General features: G+C 38.6%; 1 protein-coding gene and 1 pseudogene across 3 annotated transcripts in view; one reads left to right on the forward strand and one right to left on the reverse strand.

The window, feature by feature from the left end:
- The window catches only part of Dennd2b (DENN domain containing 2B), a 190,146-nt gene that overhangs the window by 12,032 nt on the left and 160,739 nt on the right, over positions 1–17,375 (forward strand). The window lies entirely within an intron of this gene.
- LOC125417246 (U5 spliceosomal RNA) lies at positions 2,709–2,816 on the reverse strand (annotated as a pseudogene).

Consider the following 17,375-nt stretch of genomic DNA (forward strand, 5'->3'; position numbering starts at 1 on the left):
TTCAAGGCCAGCCTGGTCTGCAGAGTGAGTTCCAGGACAACCAGGGCTACACAGAGAAACTTTTGTCTCATAACAACAAACAAACAAATCCCATATTTATGTGTATGGGTGTTTTGCCCACATATGTGCATATGTACTACATGCCTGCCTGGTGCCTTTAGAGGCCAGAAGAGGGTGTCAGATCCCTTAGGACTGGAGTTACAGACATTGTGAATCTGTCATGTGATTGCTGGGGATTGAATCTTGTTCCTCTTGAAGAGCAGCCAGTGCTCTTAACAACTGAACTAGTTCTCCAGTTCAAGAAAAAGAATTAAAAAATAAAACAGGTGATGTGCCTATAATCTCAGCACTTGAAAAACTGAGGCAGGAGGATAACTGTGAGTTCAAACCCAGCTTGGTCTGCATAGTAAGTTCCAGGATAGACTGGGTTACAGAGTAAAATCCTATAAAAAAAACCTGCTTCTAAAATATAAACTTCTCATAAGGCTATAATGGAAATTACTAGAAAGACAAGATTTAATTTACCATGACAGTCCTGTATGACGTTTTGACTATATACATGCTTCTTGAGCAGTGAGATTCATGGAAGTGAGAAGTGAAGTGCAGCCCATGTAGCTGCCATGTGCCTACAGGTGTGTGGTGGTTTGAGTAGGTTTGGCCCCCATAGACTCATTTGTTTGAATGCTTGGCCCATAGGGAGTGGCACTATTAGGGGGTGTGGCCTTGTTAGAATAGGTGTGACTTTGCTGGAGGAAGTGTGTCACTGTTGGTGTGGGCTTTGAGGTCTCAGGAGCTCAGGTCAGTCCACTCCCTTCTGCCTGAGGATCAAGATGTAGAATTCTCAGTTCCTTCCTAGTACCATGTGTGCCTGCACACCACCATGCTCCTGCCATGACAATAATGGATTGAACCTCTGAAACTGTAAGCCAGCCCCAATTAAGTGTTTTCCTTTTTAAGAGGTGCTGTGGCCATGGTGTCTCCCTCTTCACAGCATAGAAACCCTAATGAAGACAAGGCACCATCATTCAAGCATTCTCAGTACCTTTTTCTGTTCACCCTCTGTGTGATGCTGATTAAATCCAGTGCATTTGTTTTGTGAGAAGAGAGAGAGAATATTTTCACCCCAAAAGATGATAGTCTGTTTATCTCTATCCTCTGAAAGCATTTCCTGCCAGGCAGTTGACACAGAACTTTGGCACAGCGTCAGGAAACTGTTTGCTTCTGTTTACCCCTTCTAGATACAGCTTCCCTAGGAACTGAAATGAGGGGTCTTCTTGAACTTCTTCATATTTAGAACTTCTTCATAGAACATCTCAGCACTGTGCCATGTGTCAGATCAATGGGAACCCTGTTTGTGAGGGGAAAGACATCTGCTTTAGTAATAGGCTGGGGGAAAGTGAGTTAATTCAATAAAATGTACTCAGAATATTCTTCTATAAGATTTTCAGATAAGTCTGAAACCTTAATTATGGACTGGTGAGATGGCTCAGTGAGAGTGTTCCGTAAGGCATTCACCACCAAGCTTGATGACCTGAGCACAATCCTCAGATGGCACACGGTAGGAGAGAACTAACTCCTCCACATTGGCTTCTGACCTCTAAGTGTGCATGCATGCACGTGTGTGCCCCCCATATTAAATGTAATCAAAAATTTAAAAGGGGGGGCTGGAAAGATTGCACAGAGGTTAAGAGCACTGGCTACTCTTCCAGAGGTCCTGAGTTCAATTCTCAGCAACCACATGGTGGCTCACAACCATATTTAATGAGATCTGGTGCCCTCTTTTGGTAGTGCAGACATACATACAGGCAGAACACTGTATACACTCATATACACAAAATCAAAATAAATCTTTTTAAAGACCTTAAAAGACGGTGAACTTGAGATACAGAAAGACACAACCACTTAGTACTATTGTTCATTGTGAGCAGGTTTACATCTTTTCCACGTAGTATTGTTAGATAAACTTGACATTACTTAATTCTTTTATCCTGCCAGATGCTCTAAATAATATTTCTATAATTTGGGTAAGCACTAGAGCTGCAGGCAGCCGTGGCTGGGGAGGAAGGACAGAAGCCACAGATACAGACATGAACAGCATGGGAATAGTGGCAAGAGAAAGAATTTATGGTGTGATTTGGACCAGAGGTTTGATGCCACAAAAATGTTTCAGACTGGGCGTGTATCTGTGGACCAAACTCAGAACAAGGTCACAGATTAGAAAATCCAGTGGTTTCTGAATGGCAAGAATCCATCTAAGCATCAGGTCATGGAGAAAAAAGTAAAGGATGTAACACAAATACCAGTGGGAGGTAAATTGGAAGAATATATACATGGTCATAGTTTAGAGGCTCGAATGTAATTTCTACCACTAGAACCGGCTCTGGAACAACCTCAGCTAGGCAGCACCCTTTGGAACCCTTTGCGATGATGTGAGATCATGTACACACAGTGAATTACCTGAGCAAATTTGGAAGAACAAGAGAAGTAAGGATTCATGTTGCTGTAGTTACACAGATGGACTTCATTAATGAGAAAATAAAGGTTTAAAAACATTGAGTAGCTTGGGTCCTAAAAGATGACTCAGCAGGTAAAATACTTGGGCTGTCAAGCCTGGTGACCTGAGTTCAGTCTCCAGGAACCACATGTAGAAGGAGGTTTACTGACTCCTTTATGACCTGTATACACACCTATACATATATATATATGCAAACACACACAGGTATGTATGTATGTATGTATGTATTTAGTGTTCCTCTCCACAGAAATCTTTAGTAAAAGGTGAAAGATTTATATGATCCGAAGAGAAACCAGAGTATCACACACAGTTGTTTTTAAAAAAGAATACAGCTCCTTGTTGGGATATTGGCTAGTGGATAAGAGTGTATGCTTGCACTAGGACCAGAAAAAGAACCCAAGTTTGAATCCTCAGTATTCATGTTAGGAAAAAACCTGTACAGATATGGTAATGGCCAGTAACTCTAGTGATGTGGGGGCATGGAGACAAGAGAATTGCTGGGGCTTGTTCACTGCCAACCTTAATCTAGGTCCAACATGAGACCCTACCCTGAGGAATAAGGCAGAGATGATAGAGAAGAACACAGTATTTTTCGTTGGTTCTATGCATAGACCTTCACACCTCTCTCTTTCACATTCTCCAAAGACAACCACAACTAAACCAAGAATCTGTCCCTTAGTTTTTTTGTTTTGTTTCATTTTGTTTTTGAGACAGCATCTCACTACAGTGCTCTAGTTGGCCTAGAACCCAGTATGAAGACCAGGCTGGCCTCTAACTCATAGAGATTCACCTGCTTTTGCCTTCTGAGTGCTAGGATTAAAGGCTTGTACCACTATGCCTAGTCAACCTCTTAGTTCTTTTGGACAACATAGGTTTCTTACATCTTTCTCCTTGTGAGGTTTCAGTCATCAACTGAAGGCTTCTGAGATGGAGAGCTTCCTGCTTTGAGAGAATAACAAGCATAGTTTGCTAAGAGAGGGCTCTAGAGCTCTGCCAGGGATTTAGCAAATCCTGGCTTCTCCCTAGTTCCATTAGTTACCTTCTTGTGGGTGGTGCCTGGTCTGTTCATGACTTTTTACCTTTGACTTGAAGTCCTTTTGACTTCTGGATGGTTTGGCCCTGCAGCCATCTGATCATGAGGACTGACTCAACCCAGTCACACAACTCTAATGTACCTCAATTTTTTAGTACTTCGAGCTGCGTAGAGGAAATGGAGTCTAGGAAATCCAAAGAAAGCAGGATGGTACCAGCAGATAACTGAGCCTTGTCATTTCTGTCAATCAATAAACTAGTATTAGCATCTTCTCAGGCATTGAATTCACTCTAGACACCCTACAAGAACTGTCATGGAAAGGGTCCTTAAAAATAGAATTGATGCTGGACAAAGTGGTGCTTGCCTTTAATCCCAGCACTCAGGAGGTAGAACACTCTGAGTTTGATGCTGCCAGGCCTGTATAGTGAGACCTGTCTTTAAAAAATTGTGTGTGTGTGTGTGTGTGTGTGTGTGTGTGTGTGTATGTATGTATGCAGGGACTGGCAGTGTGGCTCAGTTGGTAGAGTACTTGCCAAGCATACATGAAGCCCTGAGTTCAAGTCCATAGTACTGCATATAGTTGCATATATTTGTCCCAGTACTTAGGAGCGCATTTTTGATATATAGTGAGACCAGACTGGACTATGCAAGACCCTTCTCAAACAAACAAACAAACAAACAAACAAAAAGTTGAGCATTAAATGAGGTTCACAAATGATAAAAAAAAATTGAATTGGAGCAGGTAGGAGTGAAGGAATCTCTCCCGATTGAGACAGAGCCCCATCACAGCTTTCAGATGCAACTACAGCTTTCTAGACCTACAGAAATGTCCTAGAAGTATAAGACACAAGGAAATTATTGTCCCATCTAAGGGTTTTGGAAATGGACTGTACACAGGACAAATGGGTTGTAAAATAATGCTTACGTCAGCCACAAAACATTAATAAAAAGTTTAGGTAAGTGAAATTTTGAAGATGATGGAATCTAATTGATAACTTCCTTACAACAACCTACAGAGAATCTCCCTTTTAAAAGGGTTAATTATAGTGGTGATTATGAAGAGAAAAAGCACATGATGAAAGTGTGGTAGAGGACTGTGCTCTTTGTTGAGCAAGTTAAAACAAGCTGATCTGTAAGCAATTATTATCTTCATCAAAATTCTTAGCTCTAATGTTTTGGTTTCAATGGCCCAGCACGTATGCCTTCTCAAACAATTGGATGGATTTAAAACACTTATGAGATGTTTGTGCTTATATCTCAACATAGCATCAGTTCAACAGGAAAGTGGGGGGAGTATAATTTGGTATTAGGTCTTAGTTAAAAAAAACCAAAACTAAACAAAAAGCCCACAAGGTCTAACGCGTGCATACAAATGACGTTCTTTATGCAGTCTTACAATGCCTAAAGAAACAAGGATTCATAATATTTCAGGGTGTCTTTTCTTTACTTCTTAGTCACTTTTCAGCTCTGGGAAAAGTGGCCAGTAGTTGGCATGCTTGGGTTGCTTGGGCGTTACCCACTGCTAACATTTTCATATGGAGGATACTTTCAAAAACGATTTCTCTTTGTCTTTTCTTTTTGGTTTTGTTTTGTTTTTTATATTTTCAAAAAAATATATGTTCTGCATTCTAAGGAAAGTTTTGGGTGCCTACTTGGGAGAAGGAGTGATTTGAAAACTAAATTAACTTTTCATATGCTGATTTATATATGTTCAAGTGATTCTGAAGAATATGTCTTTGGATTAGATTGGGAAAACTAAAAATATATGCATACACATGATGAGGTTTCTAGTTACATTCTGTGCTTAATTAAGGATTACATTGTGTATGTGTGTATATGTATGTGTGTATGTAATGTTCATTTGAAATGCCTATAATTTTGGCCTGGCTAAGGAAATGTACTGTTCTTCCACAGGACCTGAGTTCCCAGCATTCATGTCAAGTGGTTCACAGTTGCCTGTAATTCCAACTCCATGGTATCTGGCACCTCTTGGGGTACCTGCACTCATGTATGCAATACTACCCCCAGTATACAAAGTTAAAAATAATTTTTAAAATCTTAAGAAATAATAGTAATTTGACAGCTATAACTAGTGAATGGAAGGCAGTTGCTAGGTATTGAAGGTGGAGTTGATGCTGACAGAAAGGTGACCGGCCCATGCTTTCAAGAGGCTTCCAGTGTCTGCTTAGTTCATAGATGGGGTCATGGTGAAGAGTATTGGCGAGCAAGCATCCTGAGCTATGAACTATCTTGGAGAATAACTCATCTACTCTGCCTAGGACAGAAAGAAATCAAAGCGGGCTTGACTAAAGAGATGATATTTGTATTGAACCTATTTAGATGTTAACTTTTGTGATATTTTCTGGTAACAAGTTGTTATGAGATTGGAGCATAGAATGCTGGAAGCCAGGACAGAGATGTTAACTTCACAGTATCTGGTATTTCCAGGTACAAATGCCTCACAAATAAATTGGAAGTTCATGTTTAGAAAATATAAGAGATCTGTTCATAGTTGTCAGAAAAAAAAAGAAAACACAAGAGAAAATTTAGAGTTCTAGAGATAATTGTTTGATAAGATCCATATATTTAACTGAAGCTATGTAAACGGATAAAATGTATATATGTAGGAAAAACCCAGGAGGAAAACTTTCTACTTGAAAACTACACAGGAGAGGAGGCAGTAATGAAAGACAATGATGAGTGGTCATAGAGATGGGGAAGGAGTTGATAGAGAGGCTGGGAGCATCACAGTCAGGTAAAAAGCTTGGATGCTACAGAAAAAATGAACAAACTGAGTATTTGGAAAACAAAAACTAGAATAGTTGAAGCCAGGCATGGTGCAAGCCTGTAACCTCAGTGCTTTGAAGGTAGAGGGAAGAAGATCAGAAGTTCAAAGTTATCCTGGCTACATATAGACTTTGAGGCCAATCAGTGATACAAGAGACTCTGTCTCAAAGTAAGCAACAACAACAAAAGCCAAATTTATAAAACAAAGAGACCTGGGTATCCAGATTACCAAGGACTGTGTTTTGAAGAGGTATCCATTCCACACTACATCAACTTGGAGTTTCAGAGAAAGCTGTAGACAGAAGTTTCTGTCCCACCCAGTCCCGCAGCCATTCAGTCCCAAATAAACACAGAGAGGCTTATATTAGTTATAAACTGTTGGGCCTGTTGCTCAGGATTATTTAGAATTATGATCAAGTCCTTAGTGGATTATTTTGTGAGGCTTGATCATCTCAGCCAGGAGCCTTGAAGTTGTTCTGAGTGCAGAACTCAGAAAAAACTGCAACAGAGGTGCTCTAAAATGTAGGATCATCTGGGCCATTCATTCCCATTGGAGATTTTTCAGGGTGTCTTCCTTGCCCAAACCTTATTTTTCTTAACTAAGAATGAAAAAAAAGCAAAACCTCTTCTCCAAAGTAACATAACTTTTGACTTAAATTTTGAAGTCAAGGCACTTCCAAAATATATAATATGGATTAATCCAGCAGCATTTATAATCAAATGTCTTTTAGCAGCTATTACTCCTTCCTCAGTAATCAAACAATTCAAAGACAATACAATAACATACAGTATCCAGATTCTCTGCTTATTTTCCATGTTTTCATGACTTTTTAAAACTCTTATTTTATTTATATTTATATTTATATATTTTTTTGAGATAAGGTTTCTCTGTGTATCTTTTTTTGGCTGTCCTAGAACTCACTCTGTAGACCAGACTGGCCTTGAACTCACAGACATCTCCCTGCCTCTGCCTCCCAAGTGCTGGGATTAAAGGCATGTGCCACTATGCCCAACTATATTTTTTTAAGGACTTCCTCTATCTTTTTTCTTTTCTCTCCCAAACCTATGTATATTTTTAAACATACTGTCAACAGTTTAGAGGGCTTTTTTTTGTCTGTATCTGTCTTTACTGTGTATCTTTTTCTGACTACATGAGTCTTTAATCTGCTAAGTGATATGGCTAAGATTAAATATGCGGCTTTGACAACTGGTTCTGTCCCAGTTAGCTTCCTGAGAGTCTGCCTTCATGGCAGAGGTACAGACGGGTATACTGCCACAACTCTGTTGAGTTTCTATGTCCATGCCACCACCAAGAAGTCTGATACTGACTACTTACAAACACCATTTAAGTGTTTGGTGGCAGACTCTCTTAAAAGAGCTGTGAAGTTCTTGCTACTGACACTTAGTCAGGAAGCCCCTCTTAATGGAGCTGTGCCTCTGCTCACCACCAACAAATAGAGCCTATGGGAGAAAAGATGGTTACCAAGAAGCTGTGCTTGACTCTGTTCTCGTCTGTCTACAATCCTTTTTCTCGGGGAAATTCTTGCCAAACGTTTGGGTGCCATTTGTAGACAAAAGTTTCTGTCCTGCCCAGTCCCGTAGCCATTCAGTCCCAAATAAACACACAGAGGCTTATATTAGTTATAAGCTGTTTGGCCTATTTTCTTAGGCTTATTATTAACTAGCTTTTACAACTGAAATTAACCCATAGTTCTTGTCTAGGTTTATCCATGTGGCTTGGTACCTTTTTCTCAGTGAGGCATTCAGATTCTTGTTTTGAAAAGAAAAAAGAAAGAGACTATAGATATGATGGGATAAAAGGGTAGATATTGGATCTACTCTGAAAAGAAAAAAGGAAGGCTATGGATATGATAAGATGAAAAGGTAGATTATTAAATCTATTTTTAAAAAGCAGCTACTAGTTTGATTGAACTAAATTGGATTGAACTTTTGTATACTGCATAAAAATTTTGTGTATTGATACAAATTTGAGATTATTTTTGTTAAAACATATTGTACATATGTTTCTAATCTTGTTTAAGGTATTGTACCTATATAGTTCATTTAAAATGTAATGCAAATTTCTTGTCTTTGAAAGTTATTATTACAAGTTGTTTAGGATGATAAGAAAATGCAGGTTAGTAGTCACCTATTATAGTCAAACCCATAGTCACATGAGGTATGTTTTCAAGGCCAAAAAAAGATATATTTTAGATAGACAGGCCATCTTCAAACACTTGAGAAATCTACAGAATATGCCATTTAAGATGTTTTAATAACACAGGCTCTTTTTTATGACAATGAGACATGTCTGCTCCTGGCAGCACCAATCTACTTCAGAGATGATAATGGGCACTGAAGAAATTCCACATGGAGCTTACTTTCTCTATGGCAAAAGTAAGCTACTGGGCAAGAAAATGCCCGTGCCTTGACTGCTGATAATATGCTGTCCTAATTGGACAAGCAGGACACAAAAGAGAGTGACTGCCAAACATTTTCAAGACAAGGAAGGACAACCCTTCAGAATATCCTGCTCCATAGAAAAGTCTGTTAGATATGCTAAACCTGTAGGCTGAAGATAGATGTCTTAACGTTGCAGAGGAACTTTGGGTGACTGACCAGGCAGCCAACTGTTTCTGTCACTGACTTTTTTTGGAAGTTGCTTGCTTGCACATCCTGCTTACTCAGTTAATATTATTTCCTTCTTGGGTCTCTGAGGGATTTGAAGACTAGATAGTTATAGTTTTCCTTGTTTCCTGATGCAGGAAGTGAGTTATGATAGAAAGTAGATTAGGACAAGACTTTGTACTCACCAAGATAGGATAGATATGGAGTATTTTCTCTGAATTTGTCAAATGCAAATGTGCTAGATATTGTTGATGTATTTATTGCCTGTATATATTGTATATTGTTTTTCTTATATTAGTTATAGCCTTCCTTTTTATTTTTGACAAAAATGGGAAATATAGTGATAATTCATTTGTATTTTAATAAATAAAACTTACCTGAAGATCAGAGAGTAAAACAGCCCCACTGGTCAGCTTTACAGACCAGGCAGTGGTAACACACACCTTTAATCCCAGTAGCCACACTAGTTTGCCATAGAAACCAGGTGGTGCATGCCTTTAATCCCAGCCCTAGAGAGGAATATAAAACAGGAGGAGACAGCTCACAGACAGTCTCTGAGAATTCTGAGATTCCTGGAGGGGGAATCCCCATTTTGACTGAGGTAAAGGTAAGAGCCAGTGGCTTGCTGTTTGCTTTTCTGACCTTTAGGTCGAACCCTAATGTCTGTCTCTGGGTTTTTGTTCATCATGCTACAAGGTCTCCTGAGCTCGAGTCACTGATGGTTGTGAGCCTCAGTGTGGGTGCTTGGAACCATCCCTCCAGCACCATAGTTAGAAGTTTTGAGAATAGACAAGCTTAGGACAGTTGCTGTGCAGAGCAAGAAGCATTTAAGTCACTAGGAGTAAAAGTATTGTTGAGTGATATTCAGTGCTGGGAGGTTTACCTATTCGTGTCTTTTGCATCTTACTGTGAAGTTTCAGAAATGATTCAGCTTCTTTTCTCAGTCAGACTGCTCCTCTGCTATTTATTAGGAATTGCTTTCTGTTGAGATACTTTGAAAATGTGCTTTAGCCAAACAAACTGATTTATCATCAGCAAAAGATTTATTTCTTCACAGTACTAAGGTATCTATATTAAAAACCTGAGGCTCAAAGTAAGTGCATATGCTATAGTAAGTAACTCTTGATAGTAAAATATACACACACAGAGAAGAGACTTAGAGTAACAGCTGCCTAGGCACCTGAAGCTTGGACTTTTTGAACATTTATTTCTTTGCTGTTCAAGTCTTCTTAGTTGAAAGTGACTTGATGAACATGGAAGGAACTATGGATAATATTTATCTTTAGTATTTATTTATTTAGTATTTATTTTTAGGGTAGTGTTTATCCTAAAGAAAAAGAAGGAAGGAAACGAGGAGGTTAGGTATAAGTGCTCAGCCTTCTAGGAAACAGAATGGTTCTGGTGTGTCGATCCTGTTTCCCAGGATAGCAGAACTTTGGCGAAAGACTACCCTGAAATGGCATGATAGACACACACAAACTGCCATCCTCTTTTTACTGATGTTTAAATTTTCAGAGTCATAACTGTAATTATGCAAACATTAAGGTGATTAGTCCTTTCCTAATCCATTGTTTTAGCTTCTGTCATCCCAGCTGTTAGGAGAATAATTACTCTATTAAACTACATGTGTGTTAGGACTGGAGTGATGGCTTAATGGGTAAGAACATGCACTGCTCTTTCTGAGAACCTTGTTCTTTTCTAGCACTCTTGTCAGTCAGCTTGTCACTCCAGCTTCAAGGGATCAACCTTTCTCACTCACGTGCACACACACAAACACATCTATATACATACATACATACATATAATTAAACATAAAGAACAAAATCTTTATGTATGTGAATTTAATCATTCCTGGACTCAGAATTTCCTTTATACACAATTCCTCATAGGACACCCCCTAAAATTATATGTACCTAGATCTCACTTTTAGGAATTCTAATTTGGGAGATCTGTAGATATCCTATGGGCAGCATTGTATTTAAAAGCTCTTTGTAGGCTTTCCTCCCAGAAGTCAAATCATTTTATTCTTGAGTTTTTTTTGAGTAAGTAAGACTTACTGATTTTTTACTTCTCTCTCTCTCTCTCTCTCTCTCTCTCTCTCTCTCTCTCTCTCTCTCTCTGTGTGTGTGTGTGTGTGTGTGTGTGTGTGTGTGTGTGTGTATACTCAAATACCCGAAGACAGTGTCAGATACTCGGAGCTGTAGTTGCAGGCAATTTGAAGTCAACAAATGTGGGTGCAGGGAACTGAAGTCTGATACTCTGAAAGCAAGCACTCTTAGTCTCTAAGTCATCTCTCCAGCCCTAAATCTTTTTTTTTCTTTATAGAAAGTAAAAAGGAATTGGAAGATGACAATTCTCTTAGAGTATTTTTTGATGGGCACCAAGGGTTGAGAGCCTGCTTGCTTTCTTGCTTGTTTTATTTTATTTGAGACAGTATTACTAGTAGCCAGACTGGCCTCTTAACTCAGAGACTGCTTGCCTTTGGCTCCCGAGTTCTGGGACTAAAGCTCCACCATTTGCAGCTGTCATTTTTGTTTCTAATTGATTCTTTATTTGTATCTCAGGTTGACTTTCAACTCACAACAATCCTCCTGCCTTATCTTCCTAAGTGCTGAAATGACAACTATGTCGTATCACATCCAAATGCTTTAGAAATGAATTTCTTTAGAATTTCTACTCAGGCCTTGGTGAATGGAAAGCAGATTGGATTAAATAGCACTTGGTAAGGTTATGGAGTCATGGTTAATATTAACTCATGGTTTTACCAGATACGATCTTTTATTATTCAGTCAATTATCAATAAAATACTAGTAATTCAAATCCAACAGCATATAAAAATGAATGTAAACCATTATAAAGCAGTATCTGTGCCAAGAATGAAAGGATGATTCAATATACAGAATTCAATAAATATAATACTTCACACCAATAGAAGGAAGGATTAAAAACCTATGATTATCCCAGTAGACACAGAAGGGTTAAAAATAAAATTGAACATTCTTTCATGGTTTAAAAAACAAAAGAAGCCAAGAATGTTGTACACCTTTAATCCCAGCACTCAGGAGACAGAGGCAGGCAAATCTTTTGAGTTTGTGGCCAGCCTGGTCTACAGTGTGAGTTCTAGGACAGCCAGGGTTACACAGAGAAACTTTGTCTCAGAAAACAGACAAAAAACCAAACCAAACCAACCAACCAAACCAACCAACCAACCAACCAACCAACCAACAAAACAAACAAACAAAAAACACACACCAAAAACCCCCAACAAAATGAACACTAGAAACCAAAACCAAAACAATCTCTTGAGAACTAAGTTTAAGAGAAGTGCCTCAACATACTAAGAGAAACCTCTGGCCTATGTCATACTGAATGAAGAAAAGCTGAAAGTCTCCTCTGGGTGGGTGAAGACTCTCAAGTCTTAGTCAGGGTTACTATTGCTCTAATGAAACATGACCAAAGAGTTTGAGTTACCCTTCTTATCATTGTTCACTATCAAAGGAAGTCAGGATAGGAACTCAAACAGAGAAGGAGCCTGTAGGCAGGAGCTGATGAAGTGGCCATGGAGGGTACTGCTTACTAGCTTGTTTTCCATGGCTTGCTCAGTCTGCTTTCTTATAGAACCCAGGACCACCAGCCCAGGGATAGCACCACCCAAAACGGACTGAGTCCTCCCCCATCAATTACTAATTTAAAAAATGCCTTGCAGTCTTGCCTACAGCCCAATGTTATGGAGGCATTTTCTTAATTAAGGTTCCCTCCTCTACAGTGACTTTAACTTGTGTCAAGTAGACTAAAGTATCTAGAACATTTAATGAGCACCTGGCATCTCAGCTTACCTGGCCCAACCAACATAGCTGGTCCAACCAACAGCATCAGTGAAGTTATCACAATGCTTCCCTTAAGTGAACTATTGTTACTATTAGCCTAGTATTTAAAATAAAATACCAAATACTGTAGCACAAAGACATATGGATCTAGGTCTAATTTAATATTTTCATGAACTGGTTATTGGAAGAGAACTTTGATTCTGTATTACATCTTTGATACACTTTGAAAGGGGAGAGTGAGTGAAAGGTATGAATGGGATTCAAAGCATGGAAACTGATTCTGCTGTGGACGGGGGCTAGAGAGAGCAGACAGTTATTCTTTCACAGTTGAAGAAACTAGTATCTTAGTTTTCTGTAAAAATCTCAGGAGTACCACTTGAAAATAATTATTGAAATCCAAATGAGATTTACTGGACAAGATTCCCATTAATCAATCAAAATCTCTCTCTCTCTCTCTCTCTCTCTCTCTCTCTCTCTCTCTCTCTCTCTCTCTCTGTGTGTGTGTGTGTGTGTGTGTGTGTCTGTGCGTGCACGCTATAGTTCTATAGTTTTTCTAGTCTCCTTATTAATAACCCTGTAACTTGTTAATTGTAGTCACCAGGATTACCAGCTAATATTTCTTTTGAACTACTTGTAGAGCTAAATAAAAATCTTTCCTTTATCCAGTAGAAAGGCTATGAGACAAAAATGTGTGCTCTTCATGCATGTACACATACCAAAAAATAAAGGCACGCACCACCACTGCCCAGCAGTATGGGGGCCATTCTTATTCAACCACCACATGCAGGATGCAGTTCTGCTAATCCTACTGATTGAGGTAGTGCACCACTCTTTAGCTTTGCTCTTAATTTTTTTGAGATCATGAACCTCTTTGAAAATCCATTGAAAGCTGTGAACCTTTCCTCCTCGAAATGAACTCAATACCTATCAACAGTTCTGCATTTTCTATTGAGCATCTCTGGAAGAGTACATAATCTGCAGTGATTTCCCGAAAAGGGGAACTGATGGGTAAGAATGAGAGAAAAGATTTGGGTAGGGTGAAAGCTCAGTGAGTAAAATGCTTGCGATACAAGTGTTCGGGCCTGGGTTCAAATTCCAAGAACCCATATAACACTGGATGCTGTGGCATGCATCATCTGTGGTCCAAGTGCTCCCTGTGGGAAGATAGGAGGATGACACAGGAAAATCCTCGAAGACCAGCTAGTCTGACATATGTAGCAACAGCGAACAACAAAGAGACTTTGCCTTAAACAAGATAGAAGGAGAGGACCACTCTGAAGTTTGTCCTTTGACCTCCATAAAGGCACAGTGGTGCATGTACACTTGAATGCAAATGAACAAGCCACATGCATACAGAACTGGGGGAGTATTCTTCCTTTTGTATTAATTTATATATATTTTAAAGTTTGTAATCAACTATTATGTCTTACCTATATTGTATGCAAAAATGCTTTTTAAATCAATGTCAAAGAGTTTTTTATATAATTATACGACAGTGTTCTGAATTTCCTATTTCTTGCAGTTTAAAAAATTAAATCTTGTAGTGGTGAGATTGCTCAGTTAATGATAAAGTTGTATGCTGCCAAGACTGGTGAACCTGAGTTAAATCCCTAGAAACCAAGTGATACAAAGAGAGAAGGTGTAGCTTGAATTCTAGTTGGTCTTAATAATAAAAATCCAGAGTCAGATATAGGGGTTAATGCTGAAGATCAGAGAAGCAGAGCAGCTAGCCACTATAGAGTTCTTTTACCTCTGCCAATGCTCAGACCGAAGGGCGATCCTGTCCTCAGACTGCATCTCCAGATTCCTTCTGTCCCTGCCCTCCTGTCTCCTGCCTTATAGTCCTCTCTCCACCCAGCCATACTGCTCTGTCTCTCCCCACCTAGTGCTGGGATTAAAGGTGTGTGATCCCAAGTGCTAGTATCACCTTTGCGTGAGCTCTGTTTCTCCTTTAGACAGATTCAATTCTTGTGTAGCTCAGGGTGGCTGTGAACTAATGGAGATTCCTCTGCCTCTGTCTCCCGAGTCCTGGGATTAAAGGTGTGCGCCACTACTCCCTGGCCTCTAGTAGTTTAGCTCTGCACTCTCATCTTCAGGTAAGCTTTATTTATTAAAATACAAATGAATTATCACTGCATTTCCCCCTTTTGTCTAAAATAAAAAAGGAAGACAATAATTAGTATAAGAAAAACTATATAGAGTAAGTACAATAACTATATACAATATATACAGGCAATAAATACATCAACAGTGTCTAGTCTATTTGTATTTGACAAATTCAGAGAAAATACTCCATTATCTGTCCTATCTTGGTGAGTCCAAAGTGTTGTATATAATTCACTTTCTATTCTAACTTGCATTACAAATTCAAAATTATCTTTTTATGTCTCTCAACCTTATATACTTTATATTTCTTTAGTTAATTTCTATTTTGAGTCTGGTAAGCAAGGAAAACTATAACTATCTAGTCTTTAACTCCCTCAGAGACCTAAGAAGAAAATAATATTAACTGAGTAAGCAGGAGGTACAAGCAAGCAATTTTCAAAAAAAAAAAAAATGTGAGCAATGACAGAAACAGCTGGCTGCCCAGACAGTCACCCAAAGTTTCTATGCAACATTGGGACATCCATCTTTAGCCTATAGGCCTAGAATGTTCAACAAATTTTTTTATGAAGCAGGACTTTTGAAGGGCTATCCCATCTTGTCTTGAAAATGTTTGGCAGTCACTCTCTTTTGCGTCCTGCTTGTCCAATTTGAAAAACATACTTTAAACAGTTGCGGTAAGAACACTTTCTTGCCCAGTGGCTTACTTTTGTCACAAAGGAAGTAAACTCTATGTGGAGTTTCTTTGATGCCCTTCTTTTCTGAAATAAGTAGATTGGTGCTGCCAAGAGCAGATATGTCTCATTGTCATAAAAAAGAGTCTGTGTTATTAAAACATCTTCAGTGCCATATTCTGTGGATCTCTGAAGTGTTTGACCTGTGTATCTAAAACATATCTCTATTTGACCTTGAAAATATACCTAATATGACTACAAGTTCGATTGTAATAGGTGACTAACTACTAATCTGAATTTTCTTATTATCTTAAATAGTTGGTAATAATAACTTTCAAGGGCTAAAATTTGCATTACATTGTTAATTGAGCTGTATAGATACAATGTAGTGGCACAATGCCTTGAACATGAGTAGAAATGTATGTACAGTATATTCTAACAAAATTAATCTCAAATTTTTATCAATACACACGATTTGTATACAAAAGTCTAATCCATTGTAAAATGTTAAAAACTGGTAGTTTCTTTAAAAGTAGATTCAATGATGTACATTTTTATCTTAACATGTATATATCCTTCCTTTTTTCTGTTTAGAGTAGATTTAATAATCTTCCCCTTTATCCTATCATATCTATACCTCCTTTTTTCTTTTTAAAACAAGAACCCTGAATCTAATTTCCTCTGTTTATCCTTTTTCCAGACCTTTACCAATAACAACTTGTAACCAATTCCCCTAAACAATGACTACTATCCAAACCCAGTGAAAGACCAAAACTACCCACCCAACCTCCTGCATGTTGTCTTCTGACCACCACATTTGTGCTGTGACATGTGTGTACTCGCCCACATACATACACCAAAATAAGTAATTTAAAAATTTTTAATGAAGCAGTCTTTACTCAGATATACATTTAGTTAGTTTTTCTGGATTACAGGTTAGAGTGAAATCAGTAGTTTCAGTAGAGTGACTTAGCAATTGCCTTATAGTTAAAATGACCCTTTTGGAGGGAAACTCTTTAAGACCCTGGGTGTTCTAAGAGGAGGAATGTGAAAACATTCAGGGAAGCTCCGTAAGCTCAGGAAGTAAATAACACAAAGGCTTTTTTTGTTGAAATTGAAATTGATGAAATATACTAGGTTTCTCCCTCTATAAGCATGCAAACTGTAAAAATAGCAGAGACATTCACAAATGATTGGGAAAAGCTCAGACATACTGAACTGCCTACAGAAGACACTCTTCAGTCTGTGGAGCAACCTGCAGATTCTACCTGCAGATTGTCCAGTGAGCCCCAGGTTTCCAGGTTTGTCAGCCATGCCGATGCTGGGGTGGGCTTTGGTGATGCCGCTGTCTTTGAGTCACTTCTGCTCCTGTAAGTAACCCAGTACAACTCACTGGTTCACCAAGTTAGGCTTTGATGGGATTCATAGCTTGTGTCTGTTGATGGTTTCCTTTCTAGGATGAGGTGTTTGTTAAGGTCTACCCAGGAATAATGTCATAAGTGACCTACTAGTGCTCTATATTTAACAAAATCTTGCTGATTCCTCAGTAATCTATTAAAATGTTTTGTCAAACATAGGCTTTATTTTTTTTCCCCTTTTAGAGGTAGGCTGTAGAGGTAACACATTATGTCCAAGTATTATTGTGAAGGAAAAAGTTTCAATTTATAAAATATTTTCATGGTTCCTTTGGGGAAGCTTGTGTGAGTGTGTGGTAATGGTGGGGCTTTCCTCGAAGGAAAATTGTGCACTGTACAACTAAAAAAGTAAAGATATTATCATATAGCCTAGTGTTGAATGGCCTTGGGGAT

This window comes from Myodes glareolus, chromosome 7 (assembly GCF_982192425.1).
Source record: "Myodes glareolus chromosome 7, mMyoGla1.1, whole genome shotgun sequence".
In the NCBI taxonomy this organism is placed as follows: Eukaryota; Metazoa; Chordata; class Mammalia; order Rodentia; family Cricetidae; genus Myodes; species Myodes glareolus.